At 39.8% G+C, this 13,458-nt stretch overlaps 2 long non-coding RNA genes across 51 annotated transcripts in view; one reads left to right on the forward strand and one right to left on the reverse strand.

Moving 5' to 3' along the window:
• LOC144304499 (uncharacterized) overlaps nucleotides 1-13,458 on the forward strand; it is a 213,731-nt gene that overhangs the window by 66,669 nt on the left and 133,604 nt on the right. The gene's annotated exons all lie outside the window — the stretch shown is intronic.
• Nucleotides 832-12,560, reverse strand: LOC144304490 (uncharacterized). Its single transcript, XR_013371393.1, has 2 exons — nucleotides 12,484-12,560; nucleotides 832-3,599 (listed from the first exon to the last, which is right to left on the reverse strand). It is a non-coding gene; the product is annotated as an uncharacterized LOC144304490 (long non-coding RNA).

Consider the following 13,458-nt stretch of genomic DNA (forward strand, 5'->3'; position numbering starts at 1 on the left):
GAGGACATTTAGACTCAGAAATGAAGAGACCTGTGTAAGATCAGCCTATTAGTAAATGTCATACCCAGAAATCAAAATCTATCTCCACAACCTCCACTAATTTCCCCATTATACCACTTCCCAGAAAGATCAGGAAATGATCCCCTATCTTGGAAAACACAGATGAGCATCTTTTCACCTTCTTATATGAAAAACAAGTTAAGTAAAACAAAATATAAACTTCTCTGTGCAAATGAGAAATACAATGGAGTGAAATGAGTTTTTCCTATGAGTGAGAATAGCAAAGAGCAACCAAAAGCTGGAATTGAATCAGCTTGGCTTTTAATGATTGGATGTATGACAAAAGATTGACATGGGAAAAATGTGAACACTGCTGCCTAAGGAGCTTTGCATTTAATAAAACACCATCTAAAGAAATAGAATATTAAAGCTGCTACCGAGGACAGGTTATCTCCTTAAAGCAGAGAGGCCCAGGCTGTGGATATCTGCTGGGGCGGGGTGGGGGGTTGTAGGCTGGGTGGCAGTGGTGCCCCAAAGTATGGTCAAGGGGCTAAAGAATTCAACTTATCATCCAAAGTCCCGGAAATTCTGACAGGAGCCCTTGGAGGCTCCCACACTTGTTTAGTCTATGGGGTAGCAACTCATAGTGAGGGGCTGACTGTAGTGACAAAACCCCTATCTCTGGAAGGGCACTGGACTCTTGTTTGTAAAGCCTTCTCTGCTCCTTGTTAGATTACTACCCAAGTGAAACTATTCCTATAGTTTATCCATAGATCGGGGAGGCAAGCAGCAGAGTTGATTAAGTGATGGATTTTCACAAGGAAGAGCACATTGAAGTTTTAAAATTTTATTTCAAAATAATTTTACACTGAAATAAAAGTAACAAAAGTAGTGCAGAGAGTTACCATATATACCTTAACCAACCTTGCCTTAATGTTAAAGTCTTATATGGTAAATGATCAATACCAGAAGATTAACATTGTTACAGTACTATGAACTTAACTAGAGACTATTACTTGAATTTTGGTAGGTCCTCATAATGTCCTTTTTCTGGTCCAGGATCCAATCCAGCATCCCATATTGCGTGTGGTTTTCATTTCTTTCTAGTCTTCTCCAATCTGTGATAGTTCCTCAATCTTTACTTGTCTTTCATGACTTTGACACTTTTTTTTTTAAAAGATTTGTTTACTTTGAGAAAGAGAAAGAGAGAGAAAGCATGAGTGGTGAGAGGGACAGAGGGGAGGAATCTCCAACAGACTCCCCACTGAGCATGGAGCTGATCCAGGGCTCGATCCCATGACCCTGAGGTAGTGACCTAAACCGAAATCAAGAATCACGACACTCAAGTGACTGAGCCACTCAGATGCCCAATGACCTTGAAACTTTTGAGGTCCTGGTCAGTTATTTTACAGCTGACCTCATTTTGGGTCTGTCTGATATTTTCTTATAATTAGATTGAAGTAAATCATTTTTGGCACAAATACTAGAGAAGTGTTTTGTCCTCAGTGCATAAAATCAGGGGGTATGTGATGATATCCTATTACTGGTGATATTCACCTTGATACTTGGTTAGGGAAGTGTCTGATGGGTTTCTCCACTATAAACTTACTGTATTTCCTTGGAAACTAATAAATATCTGTGGAGAAATACTTGAGGCTATGCAAATATCTTGTTTCTCATCAAATTTTCATCCACCAATTTTAACATCCATCAGAGAATCTTGCTTGCAACAATTGTCACTGTAGTGTTTTATAACATTACAACATAGACAACATGATTTTCTATTTCCTTCATTTCTTTTACATTTATTAATTAGGATTTTTCTTTAAAGTATCTCTTATTTATTCATTCAATAATTTATGTATATATGGGCTCATAGATATTTAACTTTTTTCTAAGGGTTATAATGAAATACTGTAACTCATCTTCTTGCTCAAATTAGTACTCCTTTTGCCATTGATTTGCTTCTGTGCCCTTCTGACATGCTTCCATTTTGAGCAATTTGTGTTTTTTTTTTAATATTTTATTTATTTATTCATGAGAGACACAGACTGAGAGAGAGAGGCAGAGACACAGGCAGAGGGAGAAGCAGGCTCCATGCAGGGAGCCCGATGTGGGACTCAATCCCGAAACTCCAGGATCACACCCTGGACCGAAGGCAGGCACTAAACCGCTGAGCCACCCAGGGATCCCCTTGTGTTTGTTTTTTTTATTTAAGATTTTATTTATTTATTCATGAGAGACACAGAGAGAGAGACAGGTAGAGGGAGAAGCAGGCTTGTTGCAGAGAGCCCGATGCTGGACTCGATCCCAGGACCCTGGGATCATGCCCTAAGCCGAAGGCAGATGCTCAACCACTGAGCCATCCAAGTGTCCCAAGCAGTTTCTAACTTGAATTATGTGGTCTGTCTCTTTTCAGCATGTGCTTCAAAATGTGGTAGTTATTAAGTGTCATCTGTCCTGACCAACAAACTGGCCTCCCAAGAGGAGGTGCACAGGAGCCCCTCACTATCACAGTATCTCAGATTCATCATATTGTTTGGGCCCACCTCTTGAGATTCTGATTTGGCAGGTCTCATGTTTGGATTCTGCCTGGATTTTGTAAAAATTTCATCAAGTGATGATTACAAAGCTAACTGTATTTGGAAGCCACTGCCCTATTCCATAGATTATAGGAGTATATTTCTTATTGGCCTCTAGCCACACTACTCAAAGTTTAGAAGGCCAGCAGCCTTGGCATCACCTGGGAGCATGTTAAAAATCAAAGTTCTTGGGGATGCCTGAGTAGCTCAGTCAGTTAAGTGTCCAAAGTCTTGATTTTGGCTCAGGTCATGATGTCAGGGTCCTGGGATCAAGCCCTACATGGGCTCCATGCTCAGCAGGGAGTCTGCTTGAAGATTCTCTCTCTCCCTCTCCCCTGCGGCCCCTCCCCAACTTACATACTCTCTCTTTCTCTCTCAAATAAATAAATCTTTAAAAAAGTTCTTAGGTCCCTCCCAGACTTAAGGAAGCAGAATATCTGGGAGTGGAGCCTAGGCATCAGCATTTTAGTGAGCTCTTCAAGAAATTCTTATGTACACTGAAATATGAGAAGCCCTGAAAATATACTATGTTATAGTTGGTAAAAATCACAGACGGGGGCAGCCTTGGTGGCCCAGCGGTTTAGCGCTGCTTTCAGCCCAGGGTATGATCCTAGAGACCTGGGATCAGGTCCCATGTCAGGCTCCCTGCACAGAGCGCCCCCCCACCATGAATAAATAAATAAAATATTAAAAAAAAAATCACAGACAGGCAAACACAGTTCATCCTTTTGGTCTAACCCTTACCTGAAGCAACTACTCTCAGCTGACTTTTTTTTTTTTTTTTTTGTATTTTTTTTCCTGGAATGTGTTTACCACAAAGATTCTCGTAATCCAGTGCTATATTTTTCTTGGGTGTCATCCAAATTGTTCCAAACTTATGACTAGCTCCTAAAGTTGTCAAATTAGAGAGGAAAAAGTGGATTCTTATTTGCAAAGAGGGATACACACATTCCAACACAGAACACCACTTCCTTTTTTCTCTTGATTTTCAGTATCCTTCTCACAGAAGAAACAATGCTGAAAAAAACAAAAACGTAGTGTATGTGAGAATTAAGTTGTCATTTAAACTTTTTGTACAATGAGAATCACTTTCAGACAGACATATATAAGACATATAACATTCCTGTTATGTTTTAATTTATCAACTGTGTACATTATTATGTATCTATGGCAAACCCTGCAATAAATTATAAAAATCCAGTTGAGGCAGTAGACACTGTGCAATTATGCTATTTTATTTTGTATTTTAAAATAAGCTTTCTTTGCTTCATTATTAAAAAATACACATTTAGAGAAAAAGGAAAGGATAATACTGGGTATTTTGGCCAAGTTTACCCACAATAGCCTGATTCATCAATGAGTCAGTTAAATCCTTTAAAGATCTTTTTAAAATGTGATTAATTATACACATTATTTTACGACTGTATAACCAAACTGATTTATTCAGTCACTTAGGCAATAAACATCCTTCTGCCAGGTATTGTGCAAAATCTGGGAGAAATAAAGATTAATAAAGGGTCCGAAAGAATGTGGTGGTTGTAGGAACCACCACTCCAGTCTTGATGACTACAATGACAAATGCTCTCCTCACTCTGTCCTCTGACATAGTAGAAACTGCTGTCTCTTAGCATCTGTGCACAGCCTAGCTTCTTCTAGTAATACATTATATAGCACCTACAATAGATGTACAGACATACTAAGAATTCAGTAAACAATTAAAGATCTTTAACTTATTTTAGGCCTTATTTTGTGATGTGTACAGTGCTAAGCCTTTTAAATATTTATTGCATGTAATCAGTGCTATGCCTCTTGGGGAGGAAAAGGGCCTGATTTACAGCATTTGCAGATCTCCATGGCAGAAATACTCTGATAATGGCTCATTTCAAGCTACCCAATATTTTAACAAGTGATCTGGAAAAATCCTGAAAATTTAACAGCCCATCAAGAAGAGCTGACTCCAGTACACCACTGCATGCAATCTTCACAGCAAGACTATGTACTAGTATTAGAACTGTTGTTTTATTATTAGTATGTCCATTTTGCAGATAAGAAAACCAAGGGCACAAGGAAGTCAAATAACTTGCTTAGGGTCAGAGAATAAATGGTAAAGCTAGGATGCAAACCAGGGGCCCTGGAAGGTTAAAGCTAGCATTGCATTAAACTGACTGATGGCAAATTTCATTAGCAACTGTGGAGTAAAGTGAAGAGTTATTAAAATTCCCATGTGAATCTTCACAGATGAATCAAAAGCATTTTGGATTTTGACTTCTTTCCCATTGGAACATGAAACCATTGCTCCCTGGCTATGTGACCAAAAGTGTTTTCCTTCTTAGGTTCAGGATGTGTTTATCCTGTAGCTTACAGCTGAATTCCTTCATTGAAGAGTTTGCTTTTTAAAATATTTTTAATTAGTTTAGAGGTAGAATTTAGTGATTCATCAGTTGCATATAACACCCAGTGCTCGTTACATCAAGCGCCCTCCTTAATGCCACCACCTAGTTACATCATCCCCCACCCACCTCCCCTCCAGAAACCCTCAGCTTGTTTCCTGGAATTCAATGTCTCTTATGGTTTGCCTCACTCCCAGTTTTCATATTATTTTATTTTTCCCTCCATTCCCCTATGTTCATCTGTTTTGTTTCTTAAATTCCACATATGGGTGAGATCATATGGTATTTGTCTTTTTCTGACTGATTTATTTCGCTTAGCATAATACCCTCTAGTTCCATCCATGTCATTGCAAATGGCAAGATTGCATTCTTCTTGATAGCTGAATAATAGTCCATTGTGTATATACACCACATCTCCTTTATCCATGCATCTGTCAATGGACATCTAGGCTTTTTCCATAGTTTGGCTATTGTGGACATTGCTATAAAAACTGGGATGCATGCGCCCCTTCAAATCGCTGTTTGTATCCTTTGAATAAATATCTAGTAGTGCTATTGCTGGGTCACTCTTTTTAACTTTTTGAGGAACTACCATACTGTTTTCTAGAGAGACTACACCAGTTTGCATTCCCACCAACAGTGTGAGAGGGTTTCCCCTTCTCTACATCCTCACCAACCTCTGTTGTTTCCTGAGTCACTAATTTTAACCATTCTGACCAGTGTGAGATGATGTCTCATTGTGGTTTTGATTTGTATTTCCTTGGTCCTAAGTGACGTTGAGCACTTTTTCATGTGTCTGTTGGCCATTTGTATATCTTCTTTGGAGAAATATCTGTTCATCTCTTCTGCCCATTTCTTGACTGGATTATTTGTTTTTGGGGTGTTGAGTTTGATAAGTTCTTTATAGATCTTGGATACTAGCCCTTTATCTGATAAGACATTTGCAAATATCTTCTCCCATTCCACAGGTTGCCTTTTAGGTTTATTGACTGTTTCCTTTGCTGTGCAGGAGCTTTTTATCTTGATGAAGTTCCAATAGTTCATTTTTGCTTTTGTTTCTCTTGCCTTTGGAGTCATGCCTAACAGGAAGCTGCTGTGGCAATTCCAAGAGGTTGTTGTGTGCATTCTCCTCTAGGATGTCGATGGATTCTTGTCTCATATTTAGATCTTTCATCCACTTTGAGTTTATTTTTGTGTATGGTATAAGAAAATGGTTCAGTTTCATTTCATTCTTCTGCAAATGGTTGTCCAATTTTCCCAACACCATGTCTTCTTTCCATTGAATATTCTTTCCTGCTTTGTGGAAGATTAGTTGACCATAGAGTTGAGGGCCCATTTCTGGGTTCTCTATTCTGTTCCATTGATCTATGTATCTGTTTTTGTGCCAGTACCATACCATCTTGATGATTACAGGTTTAAAGTAGAGTTGGAAGTCCAGGATAGTGATGCTACTAGGTTTGGTTCTTTTTTCAACATTCTTTTGGCTGTTCGGGGTCCTTTCTGGTTCCACACAAATTTTAGGATTGTTTGTTCCAGTTCTGTGAAAAATGCGAATGGCATTTTGATAGAAATTGCATTGAATGGGTAGATTGCTTCGGGTAACATAGACATTTTTTTTTTACATTTTTTAAAAAGATTTTATTTATTTATGCAGAGACAGAGAGAGAGAGAGAGAGAGAGAGAGAGAGGCAGAGACACAGGCAGAGGGAAAAGCAGGCTCCATGCAGGGAGCCCAACATGGGACTCAATCCTGGGTCTCCAGGATCCCATCCCGGGCCAAAGGCAGCACTAAACCACTGAGCCACCAGGGCTGCCCTAACACAGACATTTTAATAATATTTGTTCTTCCAATCCACGGGCATGGAATGTTTTTCCACTTATTTGTGTCTTACTCAATTTCTTTCATAGGTGTCTAGAGTTTTCAGAGTACAGATCCTTTACTTCTTTGGTTAGGTTTATTACTACATATCTTATGGTTTTTGATGCAGTTGTAAATGGACTCAGTTCCTTGATTTCTCTTTCTTCTGCCTCACTGTTAGTGTATAGCAATGCAACTGCTTGCATTGATTTTGTCATCAGTGAAGAGTGAGTTTGACTTCTTCTTTGCCAATTCAGATGCGTTTTAATTCTTTTTGTTGCCTGATTGCTGAGGCTAGGACTTCCAGTACTACGTTGAACAATACTGGTGAGAGTGGACATCCCTGTCACGTTCCTGACCTTAGGGAGAAAGTTCTCAGCTTTTCCCCACTGAGGACAATATTTGCTGTGGGCTTTTCCTATGTGGCTTTATGATATTAAGGTATGTTCCTTCTATCCCTATACTGCAGAGAGTTTTTATCAAGAAAGGATGCATATTTTGTCAAATGCTTTTTCTGCATCTATTGAGAGGATCATATGGTTCTTGTCCTTTTATTAATGTGATGTATCACATTGATTTGCTGATATTGGACCACCCTTGCAGTCCAGGAATAAATCCCACTTGGTCATCTTTTCCCACCTACCCATGGTATGCTCCCTTTGTCTTACCTAAAGCAGGTGTTCACTATGAACAGAAGAGTTGAGATGCCTCCTCATTATCCCAGGACTCCTTTCCAAGTTCACCTATAAACCTCCCATGCTATTAATCATGGTTTGTAGACGGCACTCATAGAATGCAGTAATGTTAATTGAAGTTTCAAATTTCATATAAGCAGGTGGAACACAAGTCACTGTGGGTGACTAGCCCACCTTTAACATTTGAGGAGCATAGAGCAACAATGTTAATGAAAATCCACATAATATTCATCTAAATATTTAGAATTATAATTCAAACCACTAAGCTGTTAAACAGGAATATATACTCTGTCTTTATAGTGTCTTAGGAAATCAGTTTTTAATATTAGAATTACTGAATTCCTCCAACTTTCTCATAATAGAGCAGGGAGTACTGGTCCCTAACCAAAGGGCTGCTTATCCCCCCGCCCCAACTCCCCCAGCTCTCTCCTTACACACATGGTTGTGGACCCTTCCCAGCCAATACATCCAAGCTTGATCCCCTTCTCCAGCAAAAGGTCCCATAGTCACTCCTTAGCTCTACGGGTACACAATGCTGGAGCTGGGGCCCACCTCAGGAAGGCAGTTCAAAGAAGGAGGCCTGTGTTGGCCTTAGGCATGAGTTCAGGGCTGTTGGGCAAGTAATTCCAGAACTCAGGCACCAAGGGAGGCCTGCATCTGGAGAGGAGCCTGAGCACAGCCCTGCACAGCACAAGGCTCAGGGTCACATTGCCTCTTGCACAGATCTAGTTAGTACTGAGGGTAGGAGCTCAGTACTTGATTGTGCTCTTCCTGGGGCCCAACTTTGACCTTCTGAATGATCTTTTTTTTTTTTTTAATTTTATTTACTTATTTGACAGAGAGAAAGAGAGTGCACATGTGAGTACACACACAAGCAGGGGGAGCAGTGGGCAGAGGGAGAGGAAGAAGCAGGCTACCCCGCTGAGCAGGGAGCCGGGATGTGGGTGCCTGAACCCAGGACCCCGGGATCATGACCTGAGCCAAAGGCAGACATTTAACCGACCTGAGACACCCAGGTGCCCCTGAAAATTAATTTTGAATGATTCCAGTATTTGACAAAAAGATGAAGCAAGATAAGGTAGCAATCTAATATTTATCAAAATTGCCATCATTATGAGCTAAAATTCACCTTTCCAGCCCCTGATGTCAAGTCCAACATTAATGCAGTTTAATCCAATTTGGCTAATTGCTTATAATAAACATTATGGCAATCCAAAAAGAACTTCATTTTAAATGAATGGAAGGCTCCTCAACACTTTCTTACATACAATCTGACTTATTTAGCGCTGCCTCCTTCCAAAGCTCCTCTCTTGAATATGTAAATTATTTGAATAATTTTATTTTAGTTCACTTGAGTGTAAAAGCAAATCATCTCCTAAGATTAAAGATTTGATACCTAAATTTTCTAAACCTTAGCAGCAAAACAACTGAATAAGGCTACTAAGTACCTTGACACAGACAAGGAGTGCCCATGGTTGGGGGCTCAGAGCATAGACACACCTAAGGCTGGGACTGGCTCCTGTCTTGGGGGGTCTCAATGAAGCAACCAGGTTCAGCTCACACTGCTCTTTAGCACGGAAATTCCCCAACTTTTTTTATGAGTCAGACTCACCAGGAGGGCTTGTCAAAAATGCAGCAGAATGTTGGGCCCCACTGTGAGAACTTCTGATTCAATAGGTGTGGGGTGGAGGCTCAGAGTCTGCATTTCTAACAAGTTTCCAAGGGAGTGCTGATGCTGCTTGTCTGGACACCCCATGTTGAGAACCACTGCTCTAGGTTTTTTTACAGATAGTCATGTACTGTAGTCACAGCAGGACTTCAGTCTATCACTGGTCCTCCTCCCACCTACTTAGTTACATAATTGATAACCCATCTTCATACCAAGTAACCATATAGGAGATTAAAATAAACTATGTAAGCAATTTGCATACCCAAAAAAGTTACAATCACGTACAGTTTTCCAAGTTAATGGCCAATTTTAAAAGTAATATAAAAGATAATTATATCTTCCTGTCCTTTTTTGCTATAAACAAACCCCTGAATTTATTTCAGGGTGATTGATTCTGTTCAGCCCTGTACTCTTCCTAGACAGCAGCACCTCCAGAAGATGGTTTATGGGATCTAAGTCCAAAAGTACTGACTTTCATAATTAGCCTTAATAACCCAAACACCTCTAACTTTCTTCCAGATTTGTTCCTTGTGATGTTACCTAAACCCTTGCTGTTTCTATTTTCAGCACATTATAACCTCTAACAAAAACAGTTCTCTCTCCGTGTAAAAGACCAGCACCTATATTATTGGCTGTGAGCAGAAAGGCACATGTTATAAGCACAGACCCATGGTATTTAAGCAAAGTACTGTAAGCAAACTGAGGGAAGCTAAAAGCTGCCACCTGTTTAATTTCTAAAGAACTGTTAAGGTTTAGAGACACTCTATCACCCAAACCATACTTTTTTTCTACCTCTAGCCTATGTCTGTGTTTCTTCTTTGTAGCCCTTTTCCTTCTTTTTAAAAGATTTTTTAAAAAATTTATTTATTTGAGAGCGAGAGAGTGAGAGAGAGCATAAGCAGTGGGGAGAGGCAAAGGGAGAGGAAGAGGCAGATTGCCAGCTGATCAGGGACCCCAGCTCGGGGCTGAATCCAGGAACCCGGGGATCATAACCTGAACCAAAGGCAAATGCTTAACCCACTGAGCCACCCAGATGCCCCAGCTCTTTGCCTTCTTGACCACATCTGCCAGTGGGCAGCCTGACTTTCTCAGGCAGTTTGGTTGGGGTGTCTCTTCAGGACAGGGAGGCAAGGTTCAAAATGAGACATAGCATCACCTCAACCCTAAATATACACTTAAAAATAAATTTAAGATGTCCTTTCCAACTACTCAATTTCTGTACACCATACACTAGTTAGATACCATCCATATCTATAACTTTATTAAAATGTTTAAATTTTCCAGTAAGTACTTTTCTGCCTCTCTTCAAGGGTGGGGTAACCCAAAATGATAAATTTTAAAGATAAAACAAATTTTCTGGTAGTGGCTCATGGTCTCTATCACATTGTACATTTTGCAATGTTTCTCAAGCTTTCTGGTGTGCTCACTGGTTTCTGCAATGCCCTGCTGACCTCCTTGATCATATCCCACACGTCTGTTCTCCTTCTACTTAGAGATTGTGCTGAGGCAAATGTCTGCACTGACTCAGCTTGCTTTGATGGCCATCCCCTATTGACACAGACCAAAGCCAGAGCAATCATGTAACACCTGATGTGTCTTCCCTAAAACACACATACAAGTTGGAGTCCCTCAGGGCACAAGCCTGATGGAAGGGCCAGAGTCCTCATTCATTTTGCCCATTTTTTAGAGGATTCCGTTCTAGCAATATTTCACTTGCACAGCTTTTCATGCAGACTTTTCAAGCTAAATTATTTTTATTTTAAACAAAAATCTATTTTTTTCCAGTGCAGCATGTTTAAGTTAGCATCACTTACTTTGTGAATGAAAATATTTATATATGATTTACTAACTAAAAATCATACCATATTTTGTGCTTTTTGTGTTAGATGCTTTTAATTGCAAAGAATAGAGAACTCTGGCTGTCTCAGATTAGGGAAGTCTATTGTAAATCTTCTTACCCAAATAAGAAAGCAGGGATCTCAGAAACACAGCTAGGACACCCGAGCACCCAGAAAAGTCAAATTCTGAAATCTCACAGGAGAAAAAGGTATGAGCCAGCCCTGATGGGGGACTGGACATGCAGGCCATTCAGGATACAGGTGGCTCCTGTATCCGTGGAATTGCATAGCCCTCTCCATGGCTGGTTACATAATATGCAGGTGCAGACTGAAAATGTGGAGTCTTTAGATCAAAAAGCAGGTAAAAAGTGCCATTATAGGTTCTAAGATACAAAACTTTTTCCTTTCTTTTGCTGTCTCTCTCTCAACGTGTCATGATTTTTAAAATTTGTTAGTTAATATCATTCTAAGTAAAGTGAACATTTTATTTTATTTTTTTTTAATTTTTTAATTATTTATTTATTTATTTATGATAGTCACACACACAGAGAGGGAGAGTGAGAGAGAGAGAGAGAGAGAGGCAGAGACATAGGCAGAGGGAGAAGCAGGCTCCATGCACCGGGAGCCCGACGTGGGATTCGATCCCGGGTCTCCAGGATCGCGCCCTGGGCCAAAGGCAGGCGCCAAACCGCTGCGCCACCCATGGATCCCAAAGTGAACATTTTAGATTATCAGCGTGTTTTTTTTTTTTTTTTACCATTCATCTTTATATGATGTCATGTCAGTTTTCAATGTAAATATAAGAGCATTAAGAGATTCATAGTGGAATCATCAAAATTGCACAATTCCTATCTTGTAGTTCCTGTGGACATATATGTTACATTCTTATCGGAGCAGCGAACATGCTGCACAAAACTAATTCAGTTGTTTTTATTTCACTTCTTTATTTGTGCACATCCTACCAACAGCCTCTACCTCCAGTTTCCCGATGATCAGGGAAGGACTGAAAGAGAAAGGATTAACTTTTGTTTCCTTCCATGTCATCATTTTCAGTGGAAGTGGTAGACCAACATGGAGAAGCAAAATGAGTAAGAAGGAATATGAGAGGGTTCCCCAGTCATTTGTGTTTCTTAAAACATATTGCATTCTGGAACGCCTGGGTGTTCAGTCAGTTGAGTGCACAGGTCTCTTGATTTTGGCTCAGGTCATGATCTCAGGGTTGTGGGATTGAGCCCCGCATAGGGCTCCGTGCTCAGCAAGGAGTCTGTTTGTCCCTCTCCCTCTGCTCTTCCCCCTTCCCTTTTAATAATTAATTAATTAATTAATCAATTTTTAAAAACCACACACATTACATTCTTTGTGTTTTCAAAAACAGTTCTTGTTCTGATGCAAAGTGTGGTCTTTGATGGTGTCAGGGCCCTGCTTACTCACACTTAAACAGACTGCCTTACCTTGTACTTGCTCTGAGCCTTCACACTCTCATGCATCATGGATCCATCACATTCTGTGCTCCTGGGACACTGTAAACATTATACATAAATGAGTACGTAAGGAGTGGCAGACATGCTTATTGTGGCTATCTCAAAGATAAAATTAATATAAATTTCAAGACAAAGACAGCAGAACATTAAATCAAGTGCTGGGCTGTGTTTGTGGTCACATGTTCATGAAGCTGCCTCTGGTCCCCTCACTAGCCCAGCTGTGTCTGTTTCTACTGCTCTTGCTGCTGCCACTGACTACCTCATTTTCTCTGTTTTTCACACTGTCCTAATTTCAGTTTATTCCTGGGCTTTCATGGCCTTTTTTCTATATTTTTTCTAACTTCTTCTGATACCAACTGACCCATTCTCTTTACATTGCCACCTAAACTACTGCAAGAGAGAGACTCAGAAGGTCTTTTTCTGGGTTTCATGCCAGGCGACCCCTTGGATGGGGCCGAGTGGCCAAGGTGGGAGCGGTAGGAGGGGGGAGAAGAAAAGAGAATTGAAGGCACATGAATTGAATTCAGGAACTTGAAATTATTTCCTTTGCCCTTAGATAATGACTTTTCAATCTGTAAGTGAACGACTACGGAAAAATAACTGAAATGACAATGGGTAATTGAAAAGAGAAATACATTTTTATAGACACGTTACAGCTAAAAATCAAATGGTTGCTCAAAGATTTATTAAAGAGATTTAAACATGAATATTTTCTAGTTTCACGCTACAAATCATACCATGAGCTCTTTTGTGGATAAAAACTATTATATAAATTTTGCCCATATGATTAATTTTACTAAAGAAATAATATTATCTGCATGTTAATATTTCTGTGGGATTCAATTAATTTTTAAAAAGAGAGGTTTTTTTTTTTCTTTTCACTGACTTCATAGAAGGGAAAATTTCTGTCTCTGGAAATGTGTGGGAGCAAAAACACAAAGTGGC

This window comes from Canis aureus, chromosome 34, assembly GCF_053574225.1.
Source record: "Canis aureus isolate CA01 chromosome 34, VMU_Caureus_v.1.0, whole genome shotgun sequence".
NCBI lineage: Eukaryota > Metazoa > Chordata > Mammalia > Carnivora > Canidae > Canis > Canis aureus.